Source organism: Passer domesticus, chromosome 4 (genome assembly GCF_036417665.1).
Source record: "Passer domesticus isolate bPasDom1 chromosome 4, bPasDom1.hap1, whole genome shotgun sequence".
NCBI classification, from domain to species: domain Eukaryota; kingdom Metazoa; phylum Chordata; class Aves; order Passeriformes; family Passeridae; genus Passer; species Passer domesticus.
Genome location: NC_087477.1, coordinates 75,978,052 through 75,990,125, shown reverse-complemented (window position 1 = coordinate 75,990,125; position 12,074 = coordinate 75,978,052). Strand labels below are relative to the sequence as shown.

The 12,074-nt window shown below is 41.0% G+C and overlaps 1 protein-coding gene across 1 annotated transcript in view; it reads left to right on the top strand.

Moving 5' to 3' along the window:
- NSD2 (nuclear receptor binding SET domain protein 2) overlaps window positions 1-12,074 on the top strand; it is a 100,720-nt gene that overhangs the window by 607 nt on the left and 88,039 nt on the right. The window contains exon 2 of the mRNA XM_064418905.1: window positions 320-454. The gene's annotated coding sequence lies outside the window, so the exon portion shown is untranslated. The remainder of the gene's footprint in view (window positions 1-319; window positions 455-12,074) is intronic.

Below are 12,074 nucleotides of genomic sequence, written 5' to 3'. Positions count from 1 at the left end.
TGTGGTGGTTTTGATAGGAAATAGCACATAAATCGGTCGTTTGTCAAATGTTCCACACTAGTTCTGGTTAATAGTTGGACTACAAGCAGTATGATATTTTCCATGTGCTACTCGAGTCCTTGCCAGCAGTAGGATCTCTTATCAAATATTTCAGTACTCAGTTAATGTGGTATTATGTGGTACTTTATTTTTAACCAAATTGGCATTTGTAGTGAATAACAAGACTCAAACTGCAAAAATTATAATTTAATCCGAGAACAGTGACATTTAACAAACTTGTGTACGTGAGGTTTGGGTGTTCGTGCCTTCCTTGTTCCAGAAAAAATGGGGGGAAAACTGCTGGGACTGCCTGTGGACAAGATGGCTGCCAGCCCTGCCAACAAGATGGCTGCCCCAAGGACAGGGCTCCAGGGGGACGAGGGAGCTGTGGCATCAGACCTCTCCTGCCTCACAGGTAACTCACAACACCAGGCACTTGGTCACCTCTACACCTGCCTCAACCCCAAAGAAAATACACGTTACCTAACCTTATACATAAGCGTTCAGGTTTGACCCAAAACATGACTGAAAAGAGTGTCTCATAGCAATAAAAAGCGAGTTTGCAGTTAATCTGTTCATGCTCAGGACTAGGCAAATGCAGGAAATTAGTTGGTAATTTTATAGGGCTCTTTTATATATATAAAGAAGATGCTCAGGGTTTCTTCGAAGTACAAAAAAAAGTAGATGAAATTTATATTACTTATATTTTAAATTCAAAAGTATTCGTGAAGATAGACTATGCAATTATCTGAATATTAAAAAAAATCACAACACTTTTCTCACTATGGCTATAGAAATGCTAGTGTTGTTTATGTTCAGTGATAATTAACAAATTGTTATTACTACTTATATACTTATTAGAGCTGCTTTTAAAATGTTAGACTCCCAAATGCACTGCAAGATATTTAGCCAGCTGTGTTTTTTCACAAGTATTTAAATATGTACTGCATTTAAATGGTTAAAATTGTTTAAAATGTGCAACTTGACAATAGTGCTTTATGTTAATGGCGTAAAAAAAACCAACCAAACAACATCTTCCAAATCTACACATGTCTCACTAGACTGCGTTTGTATCTTTCTCTTGTTATTCTTTTATTCTTTCTGGTTGGCTGATAACAAAACCAAATGAAATGGGGCAACTAATGGCAGTTCCTCTAACAAAGCTGCTTAATTATGTAGAAACATTATATGAAGCCTATACAAGAAGAATAATATGCTCTGAAGTCATTAAACTATTGACAAGAGGTTTCAGACAGCAAACAGATGATTACAGAGGTCTCAATACATTTATGCAGACAAGTAACCAGCCTTTCAATAGTTTCATTAAATTCATTAGTATTCAGGGTGGCAGACAATGTAGATGCATGGGCCTTTTCAGAGCTGAATTCGTTATGTTTTTGTACAGTCTTTTGTTCCAGATTTGTTTATACCTGGAAGTTACAGGGTTTGCTACTGTATATGAAAAGGATTGATTATACACTCTGTGAAAATTTCCTAAATAGATATATACAGTTTAAAAATAGTAATTGATTGTGTTCATTTACCAAGCATTGTGAAGTAATGCTTAAGGAAAGACTAAGAATTAAAATTTTTCAAGTATTTATACAAATTGCTCCCACAGGACAACACTGAGTGACTGTAGGTGGCACACAGGCCTTCCACAGGAGTCAGGTTTTGTTTTAAAGAAAAACATCTTCTACTCCAGCCAGAGCAACAGCCATGAGCTCACAGAGAAAACACTTAGCCCCAGAATAAAACATGATACCACATAGTTACTAGGGTTTGGGGATTTTGTTAAAAAAAAAAAATCAACTGCTACACAGCCATTTTAGACCTGGTTCTTAAAGCAACCATGTTGTCTGGAAAAGTTGTCAGCCATCTTGCTGAAAAATCAGTTTTCCAGCAGGAATAGGATGAGAGAGACTAAAAGGAAGAAATACAAAGCCATCTTTCTAGACGGATGTAATAGGGTTTCTGAGAATCATTCAAATAAATGTAATATTTGAACAAAACTAAGATTCGTATTTCATGTTATTAAATAGGATATTAAATAGGAGCAAAAGCAAGGTAGGCATTGTCTAAGCCAATTCAAAACAACCTCCAAATAAAATGAAATTTTGATGATTTTTATAGGCTGTGTGAGTACAGAAATATGTATTTTTTTGCTGTATGAGCAGAGCCCAGTGATATCACAAAGGCAGGACTGTTTCCCTTGTCTGAAAGAGGTATGATGCACAAGACCTATAAAAGCACAGAACAACCCTAGGGCTCTGCATTGCCTGCACAGACATGACAAAGGAGCAGATGAATTTTTATAATTCTTACTGAGAAAGTTTAGAAATTGAGGGGCAAATGTTTATATGACCAAGGAAGAGAACTGTAAGTTTGTCACCCCTTCCCTGAAGAGACGGCCCAGGAAGCTCTCCTAGATCCTGTAGATGTTTTTGAGGATGGATAGCAGCTCCCCCGACTCGAGGTGCCCTGTAGCTTGTGACAGGGGCTGTGTGACAGTGCCAAATCTGTGACAGTCCTGCCGGAGCCACGGGCACGGGCTGTTCCCCAGGGCTGTTCCCCAGTGCGCCCTGAGGACAAGCGGAGCTGGCAGGAAGGGCCGGGAGATGGGATCCAGGGGGGAGGGGGTGCAGCGCTCGATGCTCTGGGCTGTGAGTGGGAGGAGGCGGGGGCGTAATTAACATCTGATGAGCTGGGAGGCACCTTTGCCATTTCACTGCTGCAACATCGTGTTTGTGTACACAGTGTGACTCAATAAGCTGCGTATCACTACAGGTCCAGAGACAGTCCTTCAGAGCAGAATTTTGCTTTTAGGCTGTAGAATCTGTTTCCATGGCAACCCCCAGGTTGTCTTCTTGAATAGGTTTAACAATAAGGGATTAACCTCATCTTTATTCACCAGTGTTCAGCGTAAATGTGAAGAAAGGGGGGGAAAAAAGACATTACTGTGTAGCAAGTTGCATTAAGTTTCTACTCCAGGGAGAAAGCCAACATATTATTAGTAGTTTTTTAAAGAAAATACTTCCATTCATTATCAGGGATTTTTAGGAGATTCATGGGATACTGAAGCCTGTTGCTCTGTCAATGTTACACCCAAAGGTAAAAGTTCAAGTGGTGGCTGGATTACAGATTTGCTGTATGTACATCCAGGTCACAAGTTCATTCCTGTCTGTAAATGTGCCAAAAACAAGCAGCACTGGCTACACATTAGCACAGAAACAGGCTACCCTGGGTGCCTCTTCAAACACTGCCCTGAAAAGCCACATAGAGAGTGCCTGGATGGCAATAACGTGCTGCAGTCTTTCCCCATCCAAGGATAATTAACTACCTGCTCAAATTCAAGTCAAAAAGTGGTATTTTAAAGGATTGCTTAGGCTTGACACAAATTAGCAACACAAAATGCCGTATAAATAACATATTAGGTTGTCATTAGTTAAATTTGGCATGCAGGTGGGCAAGAGCACAGCTGGGGGAGCAGAAACAGGTAATTTTGAAAATCTTTCCAAATTGAGGGAAAAGCATTTGCAGTTCAGAATGAAAACCACCGAGGTTCTCCCTTTTCCCAGCAGATGGAGCTTATGTGAAACGGGACAAGCTGCACAAAGTGAGATTGGGGCAGTGGAGGAACACATGGGGAGAAAGCCACAAGGTTCTGGCCAAGGCAGGATCAAGCAGAGGGAGGCAGGGAGTGTTCAGGCTATGTGCCCAACAAAAAAAAAAAAAGGTGAATGTAGCTATCAAAAGCAAATTGATTTAGTCTTTGAGAAATACAGAGGGAGGGGAAAAAAGGAGTCTCTAGTGTTACAAACACACCTGTTGGCTCCAGCTGATATGAGAAAGAGGTTTTACTGCAAAATCATCAGTGCTGTATTTAAGTAACCTGTTGTGCCTCCAAATGAATCAGTTTGATTTTATGAATGACAGGCTTTAAAACTATGCATTTAGAGTTATTCTTGGTCTCCAGGATTTTTTAGGCTGTAGAGTTTGCAAGTTCCTGTCTGTAATCAGGAACACAGAAAGCCAACAATCTTATGTCATTATCTGCCTCTCAGAGTTAGGTCTTTAAGAAAACACCAAATGTTGTGTTATTGTCAATAAAAGCCCTAAATCTGCCACCACTGCTTTTATGCACCCATCAAGAAGCAAGAGAAGAAATGCAAGTGACTGGGGAGGCTGTCCTCCACCCCATCCCAGATTTTGTAGACCCGTTCCTGCACTTCTTGTATATCACTAAATTCCTGGTGAAATCAAGCAGTGTTATAGGAGTACTGGAAAGACTGGAGGTCCCTGCAAAACAGATACCTTTCAGTTTGTGTCCATTAAAGAAACACCATTTTAGGAGAATTTTTACCTTTGTATTCTAAAAAGGAGAAAAAGGTGCTACTTCCTAGGGCCATTTTAATGGCAGCAATGTAACTTTCTTTAGGAATTTTGTGAGGCTGAGGGTCTTTATGGTAAGTGCTGGTTTGGAAGGGAGCAGGTTACAGCCAGCACATGCACACAGCTGTACATGACTTGATGCAGGCAAAATGCAACATTGTCCCATCATCCCCCAGGCATATTGGTGCTTTCTCTGCCTCAGAGGAGGTGAGCAGAGCTAAGCATTTCTGTTAAAAGAGCAAATGAAAAATACTGAAGATGGATATGTTCATTTGCCTGATGCTTAAAATTCCTGTGTAGAATTTAGCCCCCTCAGGCCTCTGCTGTCATTAGCTCTTTCTTGCTGGTTTTGCTGATGATCTTATCAGGCCTGGCTCATACTTTCCCTTACAGTCAGCCTGAATAACCCTACCGGAATGTGTCTTTCCCACCTTTGAATTCACTCTCTCTTATTTACCTTTCAGCTTTAAACCTTCTACCTTTCATAATCCAGACCAAGCCTGTAACACAGATCTCACACTTTTTCATCCTGTTCTCCTTGACCCGACTGACACTCCTATCTTCCAAGCTGCCGTACAATGACCTCCCCATTCCAGCATGCAAGCCCACAGCCCCTCCTTCATTCAAGTCAAAGAGCTGCTTTTCTCAAGAGGCCTCCCCACAGAGATAATGAAAAGCAGATTAAGAGATTTAAAAAAGGAGTTGGTTCCTTTGGAATGGTCAGTGCACTTTCCCTTTCTACAACCATCCTCTATACTGTAAATTTCCCAAATCAGTGTTTGTCTGGATCTCTGTGCCTTGACCTCAGCAGGACCTAAGCTGTTGGGCCCCAATTCTACACATGCAAATGCATGCCATGTCCCTTTGCTATCAGAGACATTCACACAGCAGTTATGTACTTGAACATCAAATCCTGTTTCTTGCCAGATGGCATCATAAAAGTTAACATTTTAATCTTTGTTTTTGTGAAACAGAAAGAATAGTAACCTCCAAGTCAAGTGAAGTGGCAGCTCTGTTGACAACACTTGATTTGTAGCTACATGATAATCTTGAGGGGAAATACCTGTTAAAATGTGATGTGAAGCTATAGAAAAACAACAAAGATCCATCAGCACAAGTACATCTCAGTGGTGCTTTGCCAGTATCCTGCCTTTTTTTGTGTGGCTGAATTTCAGGCACCAGAAACAGAAGACGCTTTGTCTGGGCTTTCCCATGTAATCAGCAACCTCTCTCCTGCCTGTCTTAGGCCTCTATTCACTTTATTATTATTATAGTATCCCCTAGAGACAGACTTGGGAGGCATTCACCCCCAAACATCCTGTTACCTTCAAGCAATTAGGTATTTTCTCAGTAACACATTATATGCTTTAATCCTGTTGCATGTGTGTACAAAGCGTGGCTAGCAAGTCGTGTGTGTAAGAAAATACCAAGTTGATGTAAAAGAGCTTTGCCACTGGATTTGATCAGTATCCAGAGAAAGTAAAGTCCCCCAGAGCAGGAGCTCTCCTCTCAAAGCAATTTCAAGAGGGAATTTTGTGTACAAACTGAAGGTTTTGTGGGGGTCTGCAAATATCTAGGAGTTCATCAGCTGGATAGGGTGAGGGGAGCTCCTTGGGACTAAGCTGTGCAGCAGGTAAAAGTGAGCCATGCAGCCTGCTCATCAGTCAGGGTGGCAAGCTTCACTTCATTCCTATATGACACACAACAATCATTTTCTTTTCTAAACACTAATCCAACAGCTGAAAAAGGAATATGCCCAACTGATATCAACAAAAATCTGGCTTAGCCAGCAGAGCTTCCCTGTTGTGCCAAGGGAACAACCTTCTCCCCTCTGCGAGGCCTCTCCTCCCAGGGAACAGACATCTCAGCATGCCAGCTGGGAATCAGGGCCCTGGGCACAATCCCAGCACCTGTGCCTAGTTTTCTTACAGAGCACAGCCAGCTGCTCTGCTAGGTCTGCAAATGTCCTGTATACCCTATTGCTTTTCTGTGGATTGCTTTGGATAAGCAATGGGAATGTGTTGCTTATATTTGGATTTTGCAAATTCATTGCTTTACATTTACTTAACCTGATTTGTTTAAGGATCATATCAGGCCACTGATAAATGAAGTCATGCCATGCTTTTAATAATTAAACCAGGGTTATTGAACCAGTAGTACCCAGAACCCCCTGTAGTATTTTTGAGGGAATTTGAAGGTAGGCAGGATGTAACCATAGGCCACTTCAGAAACTATGACATGGAGTTTGTGAGGAAGAAGTGTTTTTGATGGCTGGTGTTTGTCAGCAAACTTTTCTGGCATTGCACATGGTAGCAGAGACTATATTTGACCCTGAGGGTTCACAGGCATTAGATAAGTGTTTTGCTCTTACTTAGTTCATGGCATGTTAGACAAGTCATTTCTGTCTGTGACACCAAACTATCAACTGCAAGCTTCCTGTGTGGAAATAATTATGCATATTTTCCAAATTCACATTATGTTCTTCTGTATCCAACAGTTCTTATGCAGAAAGGCAAGGTTAGGGTTAAGACCATTTTCACTGCTAATAGCTTAACTCTGAAAAGCTTTCATATTACTCAAAAATCCTAGTATCAGTGGAGCCAGAGTGGGGTGGAATTCTGTCCTGCAACAGGAAGGGGACATATAGAGGTCTGGAAAATAATGAAAGTAGGAGGAAAGTTAATAAAAAATGTTTATTATTGCTGCTCATAATGCCATATTAATTAAACCAGTTTATCTGGCAGCAGGGTTTAAAAAAAAACAGAAGGCAATATATTTTCATATAAACTCATTGCCACAGGATGGTCTCAAAATATAAATTAATAGGCTCAACAAGGAAATAGATACACTCAGGGGAGCTAGGCTTAATGAAGTCCCTGACACATGCTTGTCTAGCTGCAGTGTCCTCTTTGGAAATTAGGAAATCCCTAAATTACCGATTCTCAGAAGCATGAATGACACAAATGGGTAGGAGCTACTTTTCCTATAATCTGTTTCCAATTCTAAGCATCCATTACTACTTCCTTTCTCGGTTTCCCTTGAGGAAAGGACATGCCTAAGCCTGCTTTGAATGTTAAAAGCTTCCTCTGTTCTGCAGAAATCGAGGTGAGAGTAAGAGACCATAAATGATTACCCATGGGCAGCTAATAAAAGCTGTGAGATGCAAGTCCTAACCTGGAACCATGGAGGTGTTTGAGGTGGACCAAAGGGTCACTGTCAGGGGGTCTCAGGCTCTTGACTGAGTTGTGCATGGCTCACCCCATGCTGGGGGCCTATGGCAGTGTAGTCCTAACAAGGACTGCACTGTTTCTGCCACCCTTAAACTCCACGTGTTCCTCTCACCAACAGAACAAACAGCTTAATAAAGGCGGGGATTTTTGTGTAGAAATATAATGAAAGCCAGGTCAGAAAGGGAAGAGATCTCAGGCCGCTTGGTAACTTACACAGAACGAAACTCCACCAAGGAAAGGAGCTTCTAGCTTCTCTTGCTTTCTTACCACAGGGTTTCCCCTTTGCACTTTACCAAGTCCACCTTCTGCCATAATCCACCTGGCAACAAGTTACAGTCGATCTCCCTCTAGTGGGTAATTAACTACCCATAAAAGCCACAGCAAGGCTGAGATGTGTTAAAAATCTGCCTTGCACTTGCCTTCCTTCATCTCCTTTCTTCATCTGGCTTTCTTCTTCTTTCATCTGTGATCTCACACGTGCATTACGTGTTTTCTTCATACCCTCCCTGAACTTTGTATCTGCTCCTTCTCCATTCTTGTGCTCTGTGAGGAGTTGGGCTGTTTGAGAGGTTTCTGTTTGACTTTGATGGAAATGGAAATGAAAGTAAAGAACCGCCAAAGAATGAATTTAAAATGAAATATTCTAGAGATTAGTGGTGTTTGCACATAGGCATGTATGCAACCCCCAATATGCCAAAGGCTTAGAAATCTGGGAAAAACCATAAGACCTACCTTAAGTTTATAATTTTTTTTTAAATCAGGAGAAAGTCAAAAGAAATTTACATTTGGGTTTTCTTATCCTTAAAGTTGATTTATTTGGGTTGAAAATCTTCTGCATTCTGCTTAGTAGTTTGCTCTCCTTGAATTTGTTGTTCCATTACCACAACTATTAACAGCAAAATACATAAGCCAGCTGTGTTCAATCTGAAGTTAGCTCTCTAACAGCAACAGTTAACTACCAAAGAGTATTCCCAGAGCAGAGCTGACGTTAATTGAGAAGGATAGTGCTCTGAAATATGTGGAGACAAGATGCTATAGAAATTGATTTAACCAGACCATGCCTTTTGTGTATGGAACTGTATTTCTCTCCTTGCAGAGCATATAGGCTGGATACTATGGCTGTTACTGCATTTAGATTAATGGAAATATATTAGGGATGATTCTCAAAGGTATCTCCTTTCTCTGACTGCTGTGGGGTTTCTTGTGTGTGTGTGTGTGTGTGTGGTAAAGCACATTTCAAACAAAAAGATGAACAAGTCAATATTGTCCAAATGAAAAATGACAGATCTGGTTGAAAGAAATTTTTAGGACAGGCTTTGATAATATATTCCTCCAGTGGTAGAAGTCATTCAATCATTATATGTTACCTTTCTGTTTAAAACTTTGAATTATCTAAATAAACCAACAGGAAAGACAATGTGCTCAATCCAAGTATTTTCCAGGTTCCTGGAGGCACTGACCTTTTCTCAATTCACTGTGGTAAACGGTGAAAAAAATCACTAATTAGAACCCCAAGAGCCTTTATTATGGCAAACTTAGGTATCACAAAGCGAATGAATAAAATGAAAATAAACTGGAATTTTACTGAAGCAAAGCAAGATCACATATTATTTCTTGTGAGCAAATTCTGTGCCCAGCAACACCTATGCAATCCATATATTGACATTATTTTGTGAAACAGCATCATACAAAAATAATTGTTCTACACAGCATATCAGGATTATCAAGTTATTTTACTAACATGGGTATAAAAAATATTGTAGCTTTTGCTCCCTTCATAACTGAGTTGTCAATATAACTAATTTCATTTCACTGTAATAAAGATGAAATGAATTCCAATCCTGCTCCTATATCAGTTACAATATAATTTTATTCAGCTGAGACATTTCATAAACCTGCTGAAGGTAAGAATTGCAGACAGTGCTGAGGCAGGATGTGGAGGCAGGGAAGAGGTACTGCAGAAGAAATTTACAGGTTTTGTCTCCACAGCTTTCCTTGCACTGACAAAAAGAATTCAATGACTATCAGCTTTCAAACAGTAAGAGAATGTTATTTTGCATCCAAATTGAGTACATTTGTTCTAGAATTTATTAAGACACTGTAAACAAAGAAACTAACAGTGCCACATCCTGTTCTTTATTTAGGTTGGATGAAGGCTTCATTTGGCATCATGGAAACTAGAATGACTACACAGGGCCAAACCAAAGGCCTGTGAGTCCCTTTATCCAATCTCTGGTCATAGTCAGAAATGAGTGTTTAAGGAAGGAGTATGAGGAATAGGGTGAGCATAGAGCATTGCTGCCTGCAGCAGTGACTTGTATTTCATTGCTGCTGATAAACACACGCAGAGCAGAGTCTGGGGGTCTGAGCACAGAGCTGGGAGCTGTGAATTGCTGTTTCAGTCCTGCCTCTGTCACCAAGGTTACCTGTGCATCGCTGTGTCCCAGCTCGTGTGCTGGTGGCAAACCTGCCTTCGAGCCTCTGCTCTGCAGAGGCACCCACAAGCCATGCTCAGGTAGCCACACTCACATTCAGGCTGGTTTTGATCAAGTCTGGTATTATGGAAAGATTTGTTCCTCCCTAATGTTCCTCCCTAACAACCTATGATTGTTTCCTGAAGAGCTGCATAATATCCCAGTGCATTTCTTATTGTGCCCTTTTATCTCTTCCCTATTCCTTCTGGCTCCTCTGTTTTTCACATGGTTATCACTGGCCTTTGTGGTCCTTGTGCTTTGTCCTAAGCTTGTCCTCCCTCAGTTCCTACAATCAGGAACAGCAGGCTCGGTGCAAGCTAAAAACTGTGCAGATATTTTCCCTGTGTAGCCCAAGTCCAGGTTAATCCATCAGGTAGCACAGAGAAGCCAACTCTTTAAAATGTCCCTGCTGAAGCTGCCAATAAAAAGGTGATGCTGTTAGATTTCCAGGAAAACCAGAAAGATAACGTTGAAGGCACCTCCTTAAGAATTCCTGTTAAATTTTTGTTTAAAAGCTATGTTTCACATTGCTTCAGGGCTACCTGCAATTCCCAGCATGATAGATGATCCTGAATGGATCCTCAGAAATTGAATCCATCAGCTGCAGGCCCCCTTCTGGTGAGTTCACAGTTTCATCATTGCTCCTGGAAGTCTGTCACCTCCTCCACAGCCATCCTTCCCACTTCCCTTGGTCTGCCATCCCTTCAGAAACACCAAGTGGAGGAGGACTGCAATCTCCACACTCGGCACTACCCAGAACATCACAATGCAGGCAGGTAAACAAGGAGTTGTCAAAATTCCCTTGTCCATTTTTAACCTTACAAGGTAGAGCCTTTACCAATGTGATACTATTGGGGGTTACTACAAGCTTACTCAAGCTGCTGGATTGAAGGCCAGGTTTGAGGAACTTCTCCCCAGATCCTTGCACCTCAGGTTGAGCAGAACCCTGGAGAGCTCCTCCTCCTCATCCTCCCTGTGGCCTCCAGCTGCACTTCTGCACAGGGCAGGGGTGCACAGGAACTGGAGGAAGCCACATGGAAATCAGGGCTGAGTGCTAACCAAATATGTCTAACCCAGGGGGAAGCTGGTGGGAGTGCAGAGCTGCTCAAAGGGAAGGGAGCAAACAGACTGGAACATACAGGCCCTGGAATATTGGCATGTCAGTGGAGGGCTGTGTATAGTAAATAAATAGAGATATGCATGTTTTAGCAATTTCCCCAGGGTAAAGTGAGTGGGAGTGTGTTCAAAGAGTAGCATTTGCTTTATACTGTCCTGTTCAATATATACATTAGGAAGTACATATAGGGTGTATGTTTGATCAAGGAATTTCGACAATAACCTGAATAATTGGCAGCATACACCAAATCCCATCAGTCTGATCCCAATGCCAAGTTTCTTCTCAGTATTACAATTTTGCAAGCAATTAAAATGGCTACTTAGCGACATTATGTTATTACAAGCAACATCATTTGTCAAGTATTTTTAGTAGGAAAAGTGATGTTAGTTGTTGTGCATTACTACCCAGGTAAAAATCACACCCCTGTGTTAAGCATGCAGAAGAATATACCATTAACCTGTTTAACATGATAGCTTGAAAGAGTGGTATGGTTTGCTTTTACATTTCTACTACAAGTCCTCTGTTATTACTTTGCACATTAAATTTTTTTCTGCTATAAAGAGGATTCAGTGATTTTGCAAACCAGTCTCATCCCTAGAATGCTATAATTTGACAATTTCAAGGCTTTTCAGCTGAGACCCTTGCATGTATGTCATATATCGCATTGCAGATTTCATCCAGTAGTTGAAAATGTACTCACAATGCAGTAGCATCTTATCAGTATTCCAGCACCATAAGCCTTCTCACTGCAAGCAAGGGACTGTTCATTACAATGAAACTGAAAATGGAATAACTGAAGGATTGATTTATATGACCTTCACT